The sequence below is a fragment of the Neophocaena asiaeorientalis genome, unplaced genomic scaffold, assembly GCF_003031525.2.
Source record: "Neophocaena asiaeorientalis asiaeorientalis breed wild unplaced genomic scaffold, Neophocaena_asiaeorientalis_V1.1 scaffold149, whole genome shotgun sequence".
Lineage (NCBI taxonomy): Eukaryota > Metazoa > Chordata > Mammalia > Artiodactyla > Phocoenidae > Neophocaena > Neophocaena asiaeorientalis.
This window is the reverse complement of record NW_020174442.1, coordinates 1,906,358-1,926,975: the sequence shown is the minus strand read 5'-3', so window position 1 is coordinate 1,926,975 and position 20,618 is coordinate 1,906,358. Positions and strand designations below refer to the sequence as shown.

Sequence of the window (20,618 nt, the reverse complement as noted above, 5' to 3'; positions counted from 1 at the left end):
GTTGTGATCCCTTTGACAATATAGAAACATTACTGTCATAATGCTCCTTGAAAAATTGGTTGTCACTTGGCCTCTGTTTCCTTTCACAATCAATATGACTTCATGCAAAACGATGTAGCAGTTCACATCATTCCATCAGTCCCCATCAAAGAAATACTGCTTTCCAAAATTAAAATTGTGAATCAACTCACAGGAGGATGTCGTCAAATAAACAAAGAACCATTACTTATATTACACTGCCAAGTTTTTGATAAGCTTAATTCCTCTAAATGCATTTAACTTTAATGAAAGGTCATACAATTTAATAACAACATAAAATGGAATCATTTATCTTTCCAATCCTAGACATTGGGCACATGTCTTCTTAATACATTGTTTCAAAATGCGAAAGTTTTTTTTTCTGTCTCCTTCAGGTTCGTCTCTCCTCATTTCTATGTATGTAGCTTGGGGAGTGATCTATATGTACATGTTTAATTAAATCACTCATCAGACTGTAGTTTTCACGGTTGGAAATCCCAGGGATTTGTTGTTTTCAAGTTCCCGAGGCAATGATATTTACATAACCCAATAAAATTTGGTAATTATTAGTATATTAGTCAAGATTATTTCAGTCGCAAGTGATATAAAACCAAATTCGAACTGACTTTGGCAAAAAGGGGAATTTACTGGCACATGCAACTAGGGAGACCAAAGGTGATTGCTGGTTTTGGGCTAAGATGAGGATGGGGGCTCTCCTCATCTCCCCGCTTGCTTTCCTCTCTGCTAGCTTCATTCTCAGGTAAGCATGGCAATAAGATATTCATGGAGCAATAGTAGGTTATTCATGGATAAGAGGTGATCTCTGAATATTTTTAAATGGGGCAGGGGGCTCCAGCTGAGCAGAAGCTGGGATTTGGAGTCTGTCTGTGTGATTTGTACTTTTTCTTTTCTTTTTCTTTCTTTGGTTTAAAGAGAGGTTGTATTAAAGGCCCCTGGGAAAAGGACAGGTGGGGAGGCATTACTTGGTGCTATCTCTCACATGGCTCAAGGACTAGTTTTTGATCCCTGTGGAAAGTAGAATTATAACAGATGATGAAGTCATTGTTTTTATGAAGAATTTTGTAAACTATGAAGGGAATGCAGCATGGTTTTTTGGTGTATTAAGGGCGTGATAGCTTTGAAGTGCTCCCAGGAGGCAACATTAGTGCAAGATAGGACAGCATCTCACAGAGAAACAATGATGAGTCCAAAGTTTCATTTCTGAACACACTCTGGAGGCTTCCAGAGCTACTTAGGTGCCTGGTGCACAGAGGCAGAGCAATACAGATTACAGTGACAATAAATTCAGCCCCTTGTTTTGTGGAGGATGTTTCTAATAAGTTTTATACGGATAGATTACTTGACCTCAAAAAGTTTCTTATAGAGAAGAAATAGTGCAGAAGACATTGTCAGAATTAAAACAGAGTGAGTGAATGTGAAGATACAAAGAAATAGGGTATTATGTGTTGACAAATATTTCAATTTGATAATTCAATAAAAATGCAACTTATGTAGCAAGTCAGTGGCATTATCCAGGGGTGTTTTTCACTTATTGCTTCTAAGAAGGTCATGTTATTGCTCTGTATGGGCTTTCAAAGACAGAACCAGTGTTAGAAGAGCCATTTCAGACATGCTGCAAATAACTGAGCAACATCGAGATTCCTCACATCGACAACACTCGTCCTGTATAAGCTCTTCTCTGGTTAAAAGCATTCAAATTTTTAAGAAACATGTATAATGGAATTGTAGGGACTTATACATTCAAATCAGTCATGTGGTCTGCAAAAGTTAACTGTAAATTGTAATCTAGGTAAAAGCCTCTGTTACTTTTGTTTGTATAAGCTCGGATCCTAAATAAAACAGCTGCCAGCAGAATGCTCATTAAAGTGGATTTAAGATTCCAAACGAAAGCTTATTGATTTCAAAAGGGATAAATACCTCTAAACCATGTGAAGTTATTAAATTACCAATCATCTGAAGTTATTAAATTACCAATTTGGTTAATTTAGTGTTTTTTTTTTTTTTTTTTACTATCTTGGTTGTTTCGTAAGTAAACAGTATAAGGTGTTATGCTTGAAATGAAACTGAAAGATATCAGCCAATAGTTATTTTCCACAGACATTTAGAAATTAATGATCTGCTGAAAAATGGTGATCAGTTTTGGTCTCCTTTGCTCCAAATTCCTGGCTCTTATAAAAAATATACCCTACTTCATGTCTATGAGAAGGGAAGATTAGGATGAGGTTAGATGATAAATTTTTAGCCACCAGCATGTAGCCAAAAGAGCCTGGCTTGGTCCTATCACATTTCCCATGTATATTTATGTACTGTACCATTTGGGTATTATAATAAAAATTTTTATCTGTCCCTGGAGGCCAAATTGAGTTATATATTAAATGGTTATTTTCTTTGTTTTCTGCTTAGGTATGCATGTAATGTGGTAGCATAATATATATTCCACACTTGTTTCATTCCTGCAGAGAGATAATATTTTTGCAGCTGACAGAGGAAAGACAACCTGTGCTTCCAGAATAAGAGAGAACATATTGACAGTATAAAATACAGATGTTCCCTGTGTTTTTTCTACTTCATGGTTGTATTCAGCAGAGGTTAACTTTCATGGGCATATTTCCCTATTTCTTGTTTAGGCAGTTGGACACAGAAGTCCACAGTAAATTCAAGATTGCAAAGGTTGGTTTCAAGGAAAGTATTTCAAAATGTTTTCAGTGGGAGGAAAGTAACTTAAAAATGTGTTCCCCCTTCCTCCTCACAAGGGACTCTTTTCATAAGATTGTTGGAATCAGAACAACCTTCCTACTTCTCTATAAGGAAGGAACTTGAAGTATATCCAATTTTTCTTTTAAAGAATTTTAAGTGGGAAACAAAAGTAAAATTTTCTTGTCACAGTCTAGGAAAAATAAGTGGAAACTGCTGTGACAAATATGGTATCCTAATCACATGTTTGATGCCTTCTTCTTTCCAGTTTCAGAAAGAAACAACCCAAGGAATGTAAAAGGAATATAGAAAGATCATTTATGCATCATAATCAGAAACTTCTCATCTGCATCCCTGAAGCTAAAGAGTTAGAGATGGAAATGGCACAGGTAGGAGTAAATGAAGGGGACACTGATGAGCCACTATTCACATTTTGGGTGTTCATCCTGGAAAAATTCATTCTTACTCTGTAAGAATAAGAGAAAAATTGCCAGGTAAATTGAGAAATTCAGTGGTTCAAATGAGGGGCATAAAATGTTGAGTATTCAGATTAAATAACCTCTAGTAACACAGTTGCTATAGAATAAAGGGAAGAACTTGGGGGTGGGGAAGCTAATTTTCTTAGGTTCAAAGGCATCATATATTACTTTTGTTTGAAAAGTAAAGTAAAAATCGAGAACCAAAAAATAGATCTTAGAGATAAAAAGAAGAGTAACTATGAGACATTCTTCTAGAACTCTGAGAGTTGGGAATTCAAGAGAAAAGTTGAGAGGCAGAAAAGATTGAAGTAGGAGAAGCAATATTGTTGTTACAGAAGTTCCAGAAGGAGAAAATAGTATGAATGAATGTCAAGCAATAATTAAAGAAAAAACATTTCAGAGTGGAAGGATTCATTGTTTATATGGAGAAAGCTTACCAAAGACTAGGCAGTATAATGAAAAGGAATCATACCCAGATGGTTTTCCATGGCCTGAATAATGAATAAATGTTGGAAGCAGCCAGCTGTGAAAAAAAAAGGTCACTAAAAAACGTCATTAGACGTTTTATTTGCAACACTAATGCCAGAAAACCTCAGAGAAAATGTAAAGACTTCTGAAGAAAAAGCATTATGTTCCAAGAATTATAGACTGAGCCAAGCTGTTACCTAAATGCAAGGACAAATGAAAACCTGGTTCAGATTTGTAAGAATTCAGAAATTATATGACTCATGTATGCTTTTTAAAAAATATAACTTAAAGTAGACCTTCAAGCAAAAACTAATCAAAATACAGAATTTAATAAAGATAAAGCTATGTTTTTAGAAAAACGAGCAGTGAGAAGTAAAACCTTAGATTTAACACTAAAGAATTGTTTTTAATGTGCCTGTGAAACTAAGTTCAATTTATAACAAAGAATTTTAGAAAGAAAAATGTATGCTATAAACGTTCCCGAGAGATGTCAGGTGAGGAGAGAGGTGGAAAAGAGAAAGTAAAATATGATAAAGGTTTAATGTCAAACAAGGAGGATCCATATTTGTAACTATGAATTTGGCATTGACATTGATAAAGAATAAATTAAAACATGTTTAAAAATTTTTTTAAAACAAAACCAATTTTAAGTGAGACCATGAGAGAAAAAAGCACATAGCCCCATTATTCGAAAAGGTGCCTGTGTGTGTGTGTGTGTGTGTGTGTGTGTGTGTGTGTGTGTGTGTGTGTGTGTGGTTAGTGGGGGAGCAGCAAGAAAATACAGTGAAATGAACCAATGAAGTAAGATGCAAGGATTAAAAAGATAATAGTTTCCTCTATTAGATGTTTACTTCCAGGCTGTCATGGAGTAACTGCTACTGAATTTACTCTACCATTTTAAAACTGAACAAAATACATGGTGACAATTTTTAGGCGTTGGATAATAAGCAGTACAGGACTAGAGTCCTGGAAAGTCTGTAAATATGAGATAAGCACCACATTCAACCTTATTTTATGTCTGGGGGCACTTCCCAGGATGTGGCACAAGGAGGTGAAGCCCAAGTGAAGAACATCAGTCTCACTGAGCTGAGGAGGCAGAAATTAAAACAGAGGGGTTGTAAAGGAGGAGCTGGAAATAGCAGAATAGGATTCCAGAGAGGAGTAAGCTGTACAGATCAAGGTCTCAGAAGTCAGTGTGCAGATTCTCCTTAGCTCTTTGGCTGAGAGCTGGTCTGGGATTTACATTTATAGGTTAAGATTCTATAAGAACCTGAGATCCAGCAAGACAGCAGTTGCAGTGGAGCTAAGAAATAAATGGAAATGCCAGAGGTTATGCAGTGCTAAAAGATGTTGAAGTTTTGGTCCAGTCATAGTGGAAAGACTTCACTGAGCATATCAGTCATTAAATTGAGACCTCAGAAAGGTCACTTTTTAGGAGCCAGGAGTAAGACCATATCCCATGGTTAAGGTCAAGATTAATATACACTTGCCCAAACAAAGCATAAAATGAAGCCCAAAGAATCAAGAGAATTACCCAGTTATGTAGCTGTTGGCCAGAACAAATGCTACACCTTTAAAGGAGAGACAGCAAAATCCAAATGCTCTACAATATGTTATCCATAACATACAACATTCAATAAAAGCACTACTACATATGCACAGAAGTAGGAAAAAGGGACCCATAATCAAGACAAAAAAAGCAAGCAATAGAAAGAGATCCTGAGATAATTCAGATTTTAGAGTTAGGACATAATTTTTTAAATGGTAATTATAAACATGTTCAAGAATTTAAAGGAAAACATGGACATAATGAGCAAATAGGTGGGAAATCTCAAAAGAGAAATATAAACTATAAAAGAGTTTATATTAAAGTTTATATCAATTAAAAATACTAGAAATGACAATTTCCCTCAATGCCTCGAGCTTAGACACTGCAGAATAAAAAGTTTGAAAACAGATCAATAGAAAATATCAAAACTGGAAAACAGAAAATAGATTTTAACAAATGAGCAGAGGCTCAGTATCTTATGGAATAGTATCACTTGTCCCACATGTAATTGACATCTCAGAAGAAAAGGAAAAGGAGAATGGGTCAGAACTATTTAAAGAAATAATAACCAAAAGTATTAAAAACTTGGTGAAAAAAATCATTATGCAGATCTAAGAAACTCATAAAACCCAAGGTGTCATATCTTTCAAAATATTCTTCTAGAATGGAAGCTAAAAATATTTTAAGATGAATGTAAACTGAAGGAATTTGTTTATAATAGTCATGGCACTAAGAGAAGTGCTAAAGAAAGTTCACTGGCTTGAATATAAAACTTAGAATTATAAGAAGAAATAAAGATTGTTGAAAATTGTAAATATAAATAAATTTTATTTTCTTATCTTTAAATTTTTTGAAAAGATAATTGATTTGAGCAAAAATAATAACTGTGTTGTGGCATTTCTAACATATGTGATGGTAAACTATGACAATAACGTTAAGAATTGGGTGGGATAAATGGAGTTCGACTGTTGGAAGATTCTTATATTTTACATGACATGGTATAATATTAATTAGAGGTAGACTGTGATAAGTTAAGGATGTGGATTGTAATCCTAAGAGCAGTCACTAATACACACACCCACATACAGAAAGAAAGGGAGAGAGAGAAAGAAAAAGAGGCAATAAAATCACTAATACACACACCCACATACAGAAAGAAAGGGAGAGAGAGAAAGAAAAAGAGGCAATAAAATCGAGTATTCAAAAGTATTTTATTGGCCAAAGAAAGCAGAAAGAACCAACAAAGAAACAAACATGAGATGGGACAAATAAAAAACAAATTGCAAGATGGTAGAATTAAACCCATTAAACCATATTAATAATTATATTCAATGTAAATGCACTAGACGTTCCTATTAATATTAATAAGTTTCACAATAAAAAGGTCAGTTTGTCAAGAGGATACAACAATCTTAAATGTGGACACCTAAATATTATTAATTCAAGGATGACTCAACACAAGGAAATCCATTAATGTAATTCACTACGTAAATAGATCAAAGGAGGAAAACCTCATGACATTTCAATATGAGCAAAAAATGCATTTGCTAAAATTCAATAATCACTCGATTAAAAACAAGTAAACAATAAGTCTTGGCAAGCTAGCAATAGAAGGAAACTTCCTTAAGCTGGTAAAGGTTAGCATATACCAAGAGCAAATATCATATTTAATATAAAACATAAGAAACATTCCTATTAACATTAGAAACAAGATAAATTTGCTCCTAGCATTGCTGCTCTTTAACCTTAAATGGAATCTGACTCTAACTAATGCAATAAGACAAAAAGAATAACATATATATGTGTACATATATATAAATACTATAAAAGAAAGACACAAATATAATTATTTGCATAAGATTGCCTTGAAAATCCAAGGAAAAAATTATTAGAATCAATAAAGAGTTCAGTGTGGCTAGATACAAAATTAGCGTAGAAAAAATAAATGCTTTCCTATATATTATTGACAATATATTAAAGAATAAAACAGAAATGGAATCCATTCTCAGTAACGATAAAAACCATAAAGTGCCTAACAAAAATATGATTCATATGTTGAAACCTATAAAACTATAGGAAAAAAGTTATAAGAAGATCCAATAGATGCAGATATATAGCCCCTTCCTAAATAGACAATATTTTGAGATATTAATCCTTCCCAAGTTAATTTAGAAATGTAATACAATCCTAATCATTATTATAAGACTTAACAAGTTCATTCTATAGGTCAAATGGTAGAGAAAATAATAAGTAATTGCCTGGAAAATTCTGAGAAGAAAAAAAAATGGGGGAAACTTCTCTTTTAGAAATTAAAACATATTTGAAAATATAACTGTAAAAGTATAAGGTTGGTGCAGGTAAAGGCAAGTTATTACAATAATTACTAAGATTGAATAGAACTTAGAAGTATACACTGCTATTTCACATAATAGTTAAAAGCTCTGAATCACAAGCCAGGCCACATAGTAGCTGTGCATTCTTGGGCAAGTTAAATAAACTTTCTGTGCCTTAGTTTCCTTACTTGTAAAATAGGGACCATTATATCATCTATATCTTAGGATTGTTGTGAAGATTAAATAGGTTAATACACATAAAGCCCTTAGAAGAGTGTTTGGAATATGGTCAGAACTATGTAAGTGCCAGCTGCTATCAATGATAACAATGGTAAACAAATCAGTTGGAAGACATTGAAGTACTTCTCAAATCAAGGTGAAGTTCAGTTACCTATTTTGAAAGAAATACAATTGGGGTAGCTGGTTGTCCATTTTGAGAGATATATAGTTAGACACATACCTTACACCATACTCAAAGAACTAAACATAAAATGATCAGATGAAAATATAGAAAAAACATTCATAAGCATGGGGTGAAGAAATTGTATCGAAGATATAAAATATTAAAGTCATAAATGAAAATCGTCACATATTTAAATATATAAAAACTAAAAACAAAACAATGTACACAAAAAACAACATTAATAGACAACCCACAGCCTTGGAATATATTTGTATTATATTAATAAAGGATTAATATAAATACAAATCAATAGGAAAAAGACAAACACTCCAGTAGAAAAATTAACAATACATATGAAAAGCAATTTACAGAAAAAGAAATACAAATGTTCAATAAACTCTACAAAATGTGCAAACTCATTGGTAAATTAATGTGATGCATTTTCATCAATTTTCATGTGATTAGCGAACATATAAAAGCTTGGTAATACCCAAGGTTGATAAGGATGTGGCAAAGGGGCACTTTGATACTTTATTGGCAGGAGGGTAAGAGGACAAACATATTTTGGAGGGAAATTTTTCAGTATCTACTAAGATAAAAACTACCCATTTTTGTTGACTTAGCAATCCCATGTTTAGGAGTTTATTCTAAAGACTACCTCACATGCACATGGACCTAAAGTTTTATGTATAGGAATGATCACAGCAGGAGTGTTTATTATAGTGAAAAATGGGAAAAAGCCAAATATTCATCATCAGAAGAGCAGTTAAATAAATTATGGTAAAGTCATAATGTTGAATAACATACAATTATTAAAAAGGATGTAGTACATGAATTTCATATATTTTTAAAAGATTTATTTATTTATTTTTATTTATGTTGTTTTTGGCTGCGTTGGGTCTTTGTTGCTGCACGCGAACTTTCTCTAGTTGTAGCAAGTGGGGCCTACCCTTTGTTGCAGTGCGGGCTTCTCATTGTGGTGTCTTCTCTTGTTGCAGAGCATGGACTCTAGGCGTGTGGGCTTCAGTAGTTGCAGGATGCAGGCTCAGTAGTTGTGGCGCACGGGCTTAGTTGCTCCGCGGCATGTGGGATTTTCCCAGACTAGGGCTTGAACCCGTGTCCCCTGCATTGGCAGGTGGATTCTTAACCACTGCACCACCAGGGAAGCCCAAATTTCATATTTTTATTATATGTAAGTGGAAAGTGAAAAATAAATAAGTTTCAGGATAATTCCTCTTATTTTTTACACACACATGCACACACACATGTGTGGGAAGGCATAGGAAAAATACTGAAATGAAAGTATTATACTAAACTGTTAATCATGGTTAACTCTGGGATGGGGTGAGGGAGATACAGCCTCACATTTTTAGTCTTTATTCTTAGGTACAATTTTAACTTTTTTAAATGAAAGCATGCTCATACGCATCTTGTGTAATAAAGAACAATGAGACATAATAGAAGAATAATGACTTGAGAAGTTGAAGAAGCACCAGGATGCAGATTATTTTCTCAGTGAACGCTCTTAACTTAGCAGCTAATTCATGTAACCTTAAAACTGTTACAGAGCAAACATATGAAATATTTGAGCTCACTTAATATGGCTAACATAATCCTGAAACCAAACCTGACAAAGATAACACATAACAAAGCTGCAGTTCAAGCTCATAAGCACGGATGCAAACATTTAAAGTAAAATACTAGGAAATACAGGTAACACACGATATTGAAGTAATGTTTATTCCATAAATGCAAAAACGTTTTAAGACTATGACAGTTCTTAATGTTTTTCACAGGTTAAAAGAGACAGGACACCTGACTGTCTAGAGGTGACCTGCCCATCACTGATCCATTCATTCATTCATTTAACAAAGTTCTGTTGAGCCAGGCATTCTTTTCAGTTCTGGCATAAGACCAAACACTGATCCATACCACTAGGAACATACATTGTAAAGAGAATAATAGATAACTAGACAAATGATAAATAATAAAGTATGAAGAAGTATTTAGATAGGAGAAGTACTAGAAATAGGAGAAAGAGATGGTCAAATTTTTACCTGAAATCAATAAAAATAATATTCATGTTGGAGAAAACTAGGATTATTTCCATTCAAGTTGAAAGTAGTACAGCCACTCACTCCCACTCTTAGAGCTGTATTCAACAAGTTCTAACCAATGCAATGGGATAGCTGAAAGAAATGTCATACATATTTGAAAGAAAAATTATAATACACAATTATAACTGTACATTTCTATGATTATCTACCTAGAAAACTGAAGACAATCAGTTAAAAAAAATGAGAAGTGTTCAGTAAGGTGGCACGTTACAAGAAAAATATAGAAATAAATAAATAATGTAAATAATTCATATAAATAAATAAAATAAATATAGAAAAATTGTTATATATTAGTAATAATCAGTTATAATACATAATGGAAAAAGATGTCACCATAATAGCAAGAATAATATAGCATGCTTTGCCACAAACAATGGAAAATGCACAGGACATATAAAAAGATGATAAAGCTCTGAGGATAGAAAAGAAGTCTTAACCATATTTTTAGAGAGAAATAATCAGAATTATAAAGATGCCAGTTCTCCCTACATTATTTATCTATAAACTCAATGAAATTCTAATGAAAATAGTGATGGAATTTGGGGAGAGTTTAGAAATTATTTTTCTTTAAAATTCTAATCTTTATTTTTGTCTAAGTTACACATACTCACTTTAAATATGATGAATTCTGCTATCTTATAATAACAGTTCTCGGCTTTACTCTTTCCAGCTTCTGATTGCCACTCCCAAAGTCAACAGTTTCCAATGCTTTGAGCAGTTTTTACTAGAAGAAGGTTTTCCTGATCTTAAGTTTTGCTTATTACTTTCAGTTTTGAAGATTATCAATCCACTTCCTATTGTGAAAAGTAAGGTTTAGTTTTCTGACCTACTTCTCAAACCCCAGCAAGACTTCCCCCACACAAATACACACCACACAGACGAGCACATTTCACCTTCTTCTCTTTACCCTGACAATATTTTTGACTCTATCAGTATCTAAGGTTAAAATTAGTATGTCTATGTAAATACTATATACACAGTGTCTACAATTTCCTGTCATATAAAACTTGCTTTTGGGGGGAGTTAATAATTGCTCACTTTTAAATTTGCTTTGTTTTTGATACAATTGACAGAGAGGGGGAAGGAAGGAGGGATAGAGAGAGGAGAGAAGGAGGGAGCGAGGAAGGAAGGAAGGGAGGGAGGAAGGAGAGAAAAAGAAAACCAAAAGAATGAACCTCTAATTTCAGTCAAGCACTCAGAAAAAAATAAAATCTAAGAATTCAGTTCTTGAAAATATGCATTTGGACCATCTTTCTACTTCACGCTGGACTTGGTTACTCTCCAGACTTGCTGCCCCACTTTTTCAGGACCTTCCCTTCATTGTCATCCTGGGCACATTCCTTTTCCTTTTCCTCATGTTGGAGCTTCCATTTGCTGGGTCCCTTGTCTCTTTCATGGTTTATACACTGGTTTGTGGGGAGCACTTCATCCAGTAGATTCCAGGAAACTGTGGCATGCAACTGGCCTAGGAGGAAATGCTATTGCCACTGCCCCACCGGACACTAGAGAGAACTGCTGTCTCCTCTGCCACTCCATCTCAAATCAACCACTGGGGAGACTCTGGGAAATTTGCACTGCCATCACTGCCCCCCATGATGCCCATGACGTCTGTGCCTGCCAGTTCAAAACTCTACCTGGAACAGTGTTTTAAAATTAATCTGCAGCCGCATAACACAGGGAGATCAGCTCAGTGCTTTGTGACCACCTAGAGCGGTGGGATATCGAGGGTGGGAGGGAGGGAGACACAAGAGGGAAGAGATATGGGAACATATGTATATGTATAACTGATTCACTTTGTTATAAAGCAGAAACTAACACACCATTGTAAAGCAATTATACTCCAATAAAGATGTTAAAAAAATTAATCTGTTAGAACCTTTAAATACATCTTTATAGGTCATGTTTATAAATGTTAAGAAAGGTTAATGTTAAGAAAATCTCCTGGGACTTCCCTGGTGGCACAGTGGTTAAGAATCTGCCTGCCAATGCAGGGGACACAGGTTCGAGCCCTGGTCTGGGAAGATCCCACATGCTGTGGAGCAACTAAGCCCATGCGCCACTACTACTGAGCCTGTGCTCTAGAGCTCACGAGCCACAACTACTGAGCCCGTGTGCTGCAACTACTGAAGCCTGTGGGCCTAGAGCCTGTGCTCTGCAACAAGAGAAGCCACCACAGTGAGAAGCCCGCTTACCACAAGGAAGAGTAGTCCCTGCTCGCCACAACTAGAGAAAGCCTGTGCGCAGCAACGAAAACCCAACACGGCCAAAAGTAAATACATTAATTAATTAATAAAAAAGAAGAGAAAATCTCCTTCATTCCTCCTACTCAGGTTGGAATAATTTGAGATAGATCAAATTCAAATGGTGGTGGTGCCCAAATGGGTTTATTCTCATCAACTTGGTGGGTAACACCAACCTCTTAGGAAAAATATAGTTTATAATTTTAAGTAACCATATACATCAAACATTTCAACAAAGTAATCCATAACACATGGTCTAATTGCAAGGTCATAAGTCAACATTTGGTAAAAATATTAAAAATAAACCTTCAAATATTATAAGAAAGCTTTGTCCGTAGCAAACAGACTTATGCAGAAGCTCAGCTTTTCGGTGACAAGACATAGAATGTCCAGTTTTCATTTAAATTTCTTTGTAATAGGTATGTACATAATTGCTAAATATTACTTATTTATAAAGCTGTAAGAGCTAGCACAAGGAATAAAAAGTTTTATTTTTTCACATTCATGAAAAATTAAGATCTGCTTCTACTACTTCAGTAGTATTTTCTATCAAATGCTAAATAATATGTTTAACATAGTGGTGAAATATAGAAATTAACTTATTTTCTGCACATGCAAATGTTTAGCTTTTTTTTTTAATAGAAGGATGATAACAGGAATCAGATAGAGACCCATCAATCTGATATTTAACTTTACTTTTCCAGTTATGTTCAGTATTCTTGGTTTGTGCAGTGAATTCTCTTCCCTATGGAATAAAAATGGAAACATTTTCTTAATTTCAGAGTAGAGACCAAATGACATATGTGCTAGCATCAGTTGTCTCTAGAGACAACACTGAGGAAATGAGATTGGTTTTAAGGGATTGGGACACAAATGAAGAAGAAGAAAATTAAGAAGTAAATTATATGATGATAACAGTTGCTTTCAAGCACGGGGCCACTTAAATTCTACAAACTTAATCAGAGAAAAGAGTTGTAAGTACTTTCACATTCCAAGTTAGATCAACTTTGGGTTGCATATTATCCATCAGTAATGATTTAAAATCTATTCTCTGCTTCAGATTTGGAACAATATGAATTTGGAAGACATGGAAGGAAAGAGGCATAGGGTTGCAGAACAGAATTTATAAGCATTTTTCTGAGTTTCTCTTACCTAATTATATATCCATTTTTTGATCAAGAAGACAGTGGTGGCAAGAGCCATTGCAGTGGTTGAAGGGCAGCAGTTCTACACTGAGCCCTCTAATCGGGATTGTACCCAAGAGCCTCTTGTAATATAAATTCCATTCATGAGATAGTTTGAGCCTGAACTTTGAACAATTCCAGATGAGAATAGGTTGCAGAGGAAAATTTGCCAAGGCTGACTGTGATTCTCCATGATGACAAGATTGATAAATGTGGGGTGGGGCTGGGAATCAAGATGATCATACCTCCCCTGCCACCCAGTGGCCAAAGAATGAGTTCTGCGTAATTGGGATGTACACTCCTAGGGTTATGATTTTCTCAGCCTATAATGTTTTTCATTTTCCCATGATCCAACAGTCTTTATTTTGAACTTCCATTCTATTTGGTGGTGGGAAATTAATCCAGTCAATTCATCTTCCTCCTAAGGCTTGAGGGATGCGGGTGCGGGGAGGGGAGGGTGTTCAGTTGCCTTGAGGTGTCACGTGGAGAGGGTGTGGCCCAGGTCATCATCTGTCCTGTGTGGCATTTGCTGTGATGTAGGAGGCCATCTGGTTCCTAGTTGTCATTACCCTTCTGTCCTGATGTCTGCATTCCTACCTCATCTCTGGTTTTGCATGGTTCTTGCCGCTGTGTCCCTCATCATGGCTGCAAGTCCCCTCCAGGTCCATCAGCCCCCTCTTGGCTGAATTTCTCAGTTTTCAGTTCTCAGTTTTACATTTTGCATGATTTTTCATGCCGCTCTGGAACTGTGGGAAACTGAGGAGTTATCTCATGCCCTGTCTGCCTGGAGGGGCTGCCATTTCAAAATGGCTCAGGGCATAAATTAAGATGTCTCCAGCTGTAATAGGAAACTTAACTCAAACTGCCTTAAGGCAAGTTTTTAGCTCATAGAAGAAGTCAAGAGGTGAGGTGAGCTTCAGAGTGTGTAGATTCAACAGATAAAGAGTTGGGTTCTCTCTGCCCTGCCTTCTGCCTGTCATCTTCATTCTAAGGTGGGCTGCTGTCTTGGTTGTATGATAGCTGCCTGCAGAAATTAGGGCTTTCTCTTTTATATAATTGGTTTTTCATGCTTCTTTCTTAAGAATGAAGAGGAATGTTTCTAGAAGTCTCCGGCAAGCCCCTCTTTATCTTTTGTCAGCATAACTGGGCCATAGACCTATTTCTAAACCAATTTTTAGTAAGAGGAATGGGATTACCCTTAGACCAAAATCAGGCTGAACCCTGAAGCTAAGGTGGGGGCTCACCATCTCCTCAGGCATTTGTCTGTGTGTGGGAGGAGTGAGGACCTGAATGAAATATGGAATTTGTTAGGAAAAGAACAAGGAGGACAGATGTTCTCTAGGCAATAATAACAGCCAAGATTTAGTTAGGAAAACAAATCACCCTAGGAATTTCAAACAGAATGAGATTTAACCCAGGGAATTAAGCTACAAATTTGTTGAAAGGAATGAACGAGAAAAAAAGAAGGGGAGGAAATTGATGTTAGTCAATGTTCAGGAGCTCCAGGAAGCTGCTGTAGCCCCTGTAGGAGACCACACCTATCTAACCCTGAATTGGTCTGAGACAGTGCTCTTATGCCCCTGCAGAGACAGTGCAGTTGCTAGAGGGGTACACTGCTGCCACAGTCAAGGCCAGAAGATGTGGCTCTGCCTTCCTTCTTCCCTTTAATCTTTTTTTAAAAACAGATTTATTGAGATATAATTTATATACCATACTATTCAACCATTTAAAGTAATTCGCTGGCTTTAGTATATTCAGAGTTGTGCATCCATCACCACAATCAATTCTGGAACATTTTCATTAGCCCTGAAAGAAACCCCTTCCCCTTAGATGTCACCCCTCAACCCCCCATCCCCCTCCCCAACCCTAGGAAAACACTAATTGATTTTTTGTCTCTGTAGATTTGCCTATTCTGGACTTTTCATATAAATAGAATCTTAAAATATATCGTCCTTTGTGATTGGATTCTTTTGCTTAGCATATTTCCAAGGTTCATGCATGTTGTAGCATGTGTCAGTATTTGCTTTTATTGATGAATAATATTCTATTGTATGAATATACCACATTTTATTTATCCATTCATCAGTTAATGGGCATTTGGGTTATTTCAGCTTTTTGGCTATTACTGATAATGCTGATATGAACATTCATGTATAAGCTTTTGTGTGGATGTATATATGTTTGGTATATACTTAGGAGCTGAACTGCTGAGTCATATGGTAACTTTAAGTTTAACCTTTTGAAGGAATGCTAAACCGATTTCCAAAGATGCTGCACCATTTTACATCCCACCAGCAGTGTATAAGGGTTCCAATTTCTCTACATCCTCACCAACACTTGTTGTTATCTTATTTTTTTATTATAGCCTTCCTAGTGGGTATGGAATAGTACCCCATTGTGCTTTTGATTTACATTTCCCTGATGGCTAATGATGTTGAGCATCTTTTCTTGTGATTATTCATCACTTGTATATACTTTTTTTGAGAAATGTCTGTTTGGATACTTTGCCCATTTTTAAATTGGGTAATTTGTCTTTATTATTGAGTTGTAATGTTTCTTAATATATTCTATATTTCTAGATACAAGTTCCTTATCATATATGTGATTTACAAATATTTTCTCCCATATTGTGGGCTGTCTTTTCACTTTTTGATAATGTCCATTGGTATATGAAAGTTTTTGATTTTGATAAAGTCTAATTTAACTGTTTCTTTTTCTTTTGCTGCCTATACTTTTGGTATCGTATTTAAGAATCCATTGCAAAATCAGAGATCATGAAGATTTACTCCTATGTATTCTACTAAGAATTTTACAGTTTTACTTCATGGATTTAGGTCTTAAATCCATTTTGAGCTAAATTTTGTGTATGATTTGAGGTAGAGGTCAAAATTCAGTCTTTTGCATGTGAGTATCCAGTTGTCCCAGCGTTTCACTTTAATCTTGTGCGAGTCCTTTCCACTAGCACGTCCTGAACTGAAACCTGCCCAGCAAGGGGGATTGGGAAATGTAGTTTCTAGGCTTCTAGCCCCTGTGATACAAGGGAGAGATTAGATGGGTGGGAACCAGCCTGCAGTATCCGGCAAACAACTAACACATCAGCCTTCTGTGGTGATTTGCTCTCTCTTTGTTGTCGAAAACCAGCAGTCCCCAATATTTTTAGCACCAGGGACTGGTTTTGTGGAAGACAATTTTTCCATGGATGGGCGGGGTGGGGCAGGGGATGGTTCAGGTGGTAATGCAAGCGATGGGGAGTGGACCACTCACCTCCTCCTGTGCGGCCTGGTTCCTAAAAGGCTGCTGACTGGTCCTGGTCCATGGCCTGGGGGTTGGGGACCCCTGGTCTAGACAGAAAGCAGGCCACAAGTCTCCTTTTATTCAAAGATCTTAAACCTGTCTAGGATCAGTCCATCACCCTCAGGTCTTTGGAGGGGTACAGGATATAGGGCCCCAACTCACTTTATTCTATTTCTCTCCTTTCTGTTCTTTCCTCTCCCCAGTTAAGAGAATTCTAAAATTGAGTATAAGAAAAACTCTGTCATATATATTTCCAGATATTTTGTTTTACATGCTTTTGTTCTCTAGTTTTTTTTTGTTTTGTTTTTTGTTTTTTGGCGGTACGCGGGCCTCTCACTGTTGTGGCCTCTCCCGTTGCGGAGCACAAGCTCTGGACGCGCAGGCTCAGCGGCCATGGATCACGGGCCCAGCCACTCCGCGGCATGTGAGATCTTCCCAGACCGGGGCACAAACCTGTATCCCCTGCATTGGCAGGCGGACTCTCAACCACTGCGCCACCATGGAAGCCCTGTTCTCTAGTTTTATCTCTTTCCTCTCCTAGGTTGAGCCTTCAAGCCAAACTGCCTGTACTAAAAAGTAGGGTCTTGATAGAGATGGGGACAATTTTGGATCAATATGAAGTTTTATCCTGCCACATATGGTCATACTGCTGATGGGGTGAAAATAGAGGTGAGGCGGGGCAAATCCTCATAACAGTTGCTAAAAATAACAAAGTAAGGGCCATGCTAAGACAAAAGAGCAACAATAAACATTTTCTACTGCTTTAAGAAATATATATGGTACTAGGTATTGCCTACCTTTAAAGACATATTGCATTTCTTTTCTAAATTTTGAAACAGTTTGAAACATACTATGATGAGCTTTTTTAAAAGAATGAAAAAAATCTTAAAGATGTATGAGATTATTTTAGATAGATTATTAGATAATAGAAAGTGGCATTTTGCCTGACAAATTGGGATATGGTTTCGTGACTGTGATGCAATGCTCCAGAGACAGGGGTGAGACTTTGGGGAAGGGAGAGAGATTCTCAAGGAGGAGATGAGCAATTACAGATAAGGTGCTAAAACTAATGGGTAAGCAAGACACTGATGCTTTTTCTAGAGAATTCCAGTTATGACCATGCAGGTATTAGGGGTAACTTAGCAATGATTTTACAACTGTGTTTTGTAATAAACCATAGCATACTACTATAGACTGAACTGTTTAAACACCTTGGAGACTTTAATTTATTTAGCTTAAGAGCTTAGTTGAAAGGAAAACAATAATGGAAACTAAGCTGTAGGATTGCTTTTCCTGAATTCTAAATTTAGCTTAAACATATTTCTAATTGTCTGTGCCAAGAATATTTTCCTGAAAATCATTTGAATTGTATAACCTGATCACCTTTATTTATACAGGGATGTAGATGGGCATAAACATACTCACTGTATTTTACTGTGTTGATTTTTAGCCTAGGTAATCCTGTAAACGATTAATTATATTCCATCTGATTATCAAACTACTTAACTTAAATCCAGTGTGATCATAAAAGATGAGTAAATCTTTAGTGCCAATAGAGGAGATTGTACACATGGTTACATTTAAGAAGGCAAAAGAAACTTCAGGCACCATGTGACCAGTGCCTGAATAAGATTAAATCCCTATTACATTGGTGTCATAAACCAAAAAGGTATAGACTGTGTGAAGAGCAATACAAATTCACAGCCATCACTTTGGGTCTGTATAACAGAAGACAAATGTTCTTGCTCTCTAAACTGATTCTCTTATGAAACTAGGTGGGGAACATTACATTGCCAACTATATGAAATGTCCTTCTCCATTTTTAATTTATGTTCAGATGACTTCACATTACATGTGGGTATAAATGGGGAACTTTTAAATGAGCAATAGAAAAGGAAAACATTGTGTGAGAACTCAAGGGTGTGATATCAATATAGCTCCCAGGGAAAAGGGAACCCTCCTACACTGTTGGTGGGAATGTAAATTGGTGCAGCCACTATGGAAAACAGTATGGAAGTTCCTTAAAAAACTAAAAGTAGAGTTACCATATGATCCAGCAATTCCATTCCTGGGCATATATCCAGAAAAGATGAAAACTTTAATTCAAAAAGATACCTGCACCCTAATGTTCATAGGAGCGCTATTTACGATAGCCAAGATATGGAAGCAAGCTAAATAAATGTCCATCAACAGATGAATGGATAAAGAACATGTGGTATATATATATATATATATATATATATATACAGTGGAATATCACCCAGCCATAAAAAAAAATGAAATAATGCCATTTGCAACAACATGGATAGACCTAGAGATTATCATACTAAGTGAAGTAAGTCAGACAGATAAAGACAAATATATGATTCCACTTATATATGAAATCTAAAAAAATTATGCAAATGAATTTATTTACAAAACAGAAATAGACCCAAAGGTATAGAAAACAAACTTATGGTTACCAAAGGGGAAAGGGTGGGGGAGGGATAAATTAGGAATTTGGGATTAACAGATACACACTACTAAATATAAAATAGATAAACAACAAAGATCTACACTATGGCCGGGGAACTATATTTAATATCTTGTAATAACCTATAATGGAAAAGAATATGAAAAAGAATAGATATATATATGTATGTGTATAAATGAATCACTTTGCTGTACACCTGAAACATTGTAAATCATGGCCTTTACTTCTCTGCTGTTGGAAAGGTCTTAATCACACTATAAGGTCATACATACAGCTTCATTCAATATTCAATATATGATAATACATTGCATAACATGCTTTAAAAAATACATTTAAAAGAGAGACGGGCCAACATTTATCAAATACCTGCTACATACAGGCAGAATGTAGGCACTTTATATTCACTTTTGTGTTACACAAATGATTCAGTAGGCGCTAGCCACACGTAGCTATTCAAACTCAAAACTTAAATTAGTTAAAATTAAATTACAATTTAGTTCTTTGGTCGTACTAGCTACACTTTGAGTGCTGAATAGCAATGTGACTAGTGGCTGCCATGATGAATGGCATAGACGTAGAACATTTCCATCATTGTAGAAAGTTCTATTGGACAGCTCTGGATGTCTGTCTCAACTCTTTCCTTTTTCAGAATGAAATCTATCAATCTTAAATCATGTTAAATAACACCATGAAGAAATAATCAGTCCAGAGTGTGGCATTTTCTCTAAGAAAACTGATCTGAGCTCTTAGAAGAGTCAGTGCCATGGGCAAATAAAGTTGGGGTAGAGGGTACTGTTCTAGATTTCAAAAGGCTTCAGAGAGATAACAACCAAATGTAATGTTTGATACTGGTCTGAACAGAAACAGTTAATTTCTTATTTGTTTCAATGAGGAAATTTGATAATGGACTAGATATTAAATGACAGTATGGAATAATTGTCAATTTTGTTAGGTGTCATAAAGGTATTGTGGTATTTTGGAATATGTTCCAGCTTTTTGGACATCTGTGCTCAAGCATTTAGAAGTAAAATATCTCGGTACTTTTCATTTATTTTGGAATGATATAACAAAAATATAGACATGAAGTGACTATGGCCCAATGTTAACGATTGTTAAAACTACGTGGCGAGTACTATGTTTCTAATTTTGATATATTTTTAAACAGCTGAAATGAAAATATTATTGAAAAACCTATTTAAAAATTTTTTTAACATCTTTATTGGAGTATAATTGCTTTACAATGGTGTGTTAGTTTCTGCTTTATAATAAAGTGAATCAGCTATACATATACATATGTTCCCATATCTCCTCCCTCTTACGTCTCCCTCCCTCCCACCCTCCCTAT

At 35.6% G+C, this 20,618-nt stretch overlaps 1 protein-coding gene across 1 annotated transcript in view; it reads left to right on the top strand.

Annotated features, from left to right (window-relative positions):
• The window catches only part of MEGF10 (multiple EGF like domains 10), a 346,338-nt gene that overhangs the window by 140,231 nt on the left and 185,489 nt on the right, over window positions 1–20,618 (top strand). Inside the window, exon 3 of the mRNA XM_024757156.1 lies at window positions 3,002–3,122. The gene's annotated coding sequence lies outside the window, so the exon portion shown is untranslated. The remainder of the gene's footprint in view (window positions 1–3,001; window positions 3,123–20,618) is intronic.